This window comes from Arachis ipaensis, chromosome B6 (genome assembly GCF_059453495.1).
Source record: "Arachis ipaensis isolate K30076 ecotype BB chromosome B6, ASM5945349v1, whole genome shotgun sequence".
Classification (NCBI taxonomy): domain Eukaryota; kingdom Viridiplantae; phylum Streptophyta; class Magnoliopsida; order Fabales; family Fabaceae; genus Arachis; species Arachis ipaensis.
The window spans coordinates 84881312-84883422 of record NC_142441.1 but is presented as its reverse complement, the minus strand read 5'-3'; the positions used below and the strand labels follow the sequence as shown (position 1 = coordinate 84883422).

General features: G+C 36.9%; 1 non-coding gene across 1 annotated transcript; it reads right to left on the bottom strand.

Moving 5' to 3' along the window:
* Positions 1 to 654: 654 nt before the first annotated feature.
* Positions 655 to 760, bottom strand: LOC148561603 (small nucleolar RNA R71). The gene has a single exon (XR_015887177.1). It is a non-coding gene; the product is annotated as a small nucleolar RNA R71 (small nucleolar RNA).
* Between the last annotated feature and the right edge of the window lie 1351 nt (positions 761 to 2111).

The window sequence follows — 2111 nt, the reverse complement described above, 5'->3', positions numbered from 1 at the left end:
AATTTTTATAGTTAATTGTTTGGTGTTTTTATTTTATTATTTCACACAGGTTACCTCACTGGGAATTCTCTACACTCTGACGTAGAGAATCCCATCTTTTCTTGTCTTTTGTCTGTTTATGAGCGGAAACAGAGACAAAGAACCTCTGTTAGACTTTGATCCTGAACCTGAAAGGACTTTAAGGCGGCGTTTGCAACAAACAAGACAAGGCTGCAGAGTCCACTATGGATCATAATAATGCTGCTAATGCCAATATGGCAAATCTGAATGGGAATGAGAAACCTAGAAGAGTTCTTGGCTCTTACACTGCTCCTAATGTAGATCTTTATGGAAAAAGTATTGTGGTGCCTCCTATAGCTGCAAACAACTTTGAATTGAAGCCACAGCTAGTTACTCTTGTGCAACAAAATTGTCAGTATCATGGACTTCCTCAGGAAGACCCGAATCAATTTATTTCTGATTTCCTATAGATTTGTGATACTGTGAAGACCATTGGAGTAAATCCTAAGGTATATAAACTCATGCTCTTCCCATTTGCTTTGAAGGATAGAACAAAGATGTGGTTAGATTCTCAGCCCAAGGAGAGTCTGGATACTTGGGATAAGGTTGTCACTGGATTTTTGACTAAATTTTTCCCACCTCAAAAGCTGACTAAGCTAAGGGTGGAAGTTCAGACCTTCACACAGAAAGATGGTGAGACCCTTTATGAAGTTTGGGAGAGATTCAAGCTACTGACTAGACAATTCCCTCAGGACATGTTCTCTAGATGGACTCAGCTGGATATCTTTTATGATGCTTATGTGAAATGTCCAAGATGCGCTTAGGTAATTCTGCAGGTGGTTCTTTGCACACGAAGAAGACACCAGAGGAGACTACTGAGCTTATTGATTTTGTTGCTAACAACCAATACTTATATTCCTCCAACAGGCATCCTGTGAACTCTGAGACTTCTCAAAAGAGAGGTGTTTTGGAAGTGGAAGCTGTTGATGCTCTTCTTGCTCAGAACAAACTTTTGTCTCAGCAAATAAGTCTAATTACTCAACAGTTGAGTGGAATGCAAGTTTCAGCTGTCAACACCCAAAATGCACCTCAAGAGGTCCCTTATGACATGACAGGTAATTTTATGCAAAATGAGAATTATGATTATGCTCAATCTTCTTCTGAACAGGTCAATTACATGGGGAATGGTCCTAGAAACCCCAATAATGATCCATATTCTAAGACTTACAATCAGGGGTGGAGAAATCACCCAAATTTTGGGTGGAGAGACCAACCATAGAGATCTCAAAATTTCAACAATAATTCTCAAGGCGGTTTTCAATAGAATAATAACAATTACTGCTAATTTTTGTCCCATCAATAACAACCACCTCAACATGCACATTCTCAACCTCAGCAGAACTCTAACTGGGAGACAATAATGAATAGTTTTATGCAGGAAACCAAAGCTTCCATTAGAAACTTGGAGGTACAAATGGGGCAGTTGAGTAATGATGAATGAATTCTTTGATGGTTTAGAATTTCCTCAAATGAATGAATTCTCATTGTGAAGTATAGTTTCCAAACCAATCAAGAATCTTTTCATACAAAAATTTTGGTTGTCACAATTAACAAACCCCAAATGAAAATTAACCGGAGTATTTAGACTCCGGGTCGTCTCACAAGAAATTGCAATGAAGTGTCTAATTATTGGCTATGAAGATCAAGGTGGGTTTTTTTGATTGATGAGAGGGAAATAAAATAAATGACAAGAAAAGTAAAGAGAGCAATTAAAGAAAGCAATTAATAAAGAGAGACATTCATGGCAAAGATTGAGATCATAGGCTTTCTATCCTAGTCATGCAATGATCAATTCATCTTTTTTAGTTAACTCCAACAAATAGGGAGAATGTCAAACAAGACTAATCAATCATACCACAATAATAACAAGAATTTATCTTATTACGTCATCTCCAACATTGGAAGAAGGTATCATATTATCTTCCATGAGAGAAAGTCTAATAAGACTAGCTAATCTCAATCCAAAAGTCCTAATCAACTTACTAATTGAATTAGCAAAAGATTAGCGTCAATGAAAACAATATTAGCTAACAACTCTAGATCACCAACAT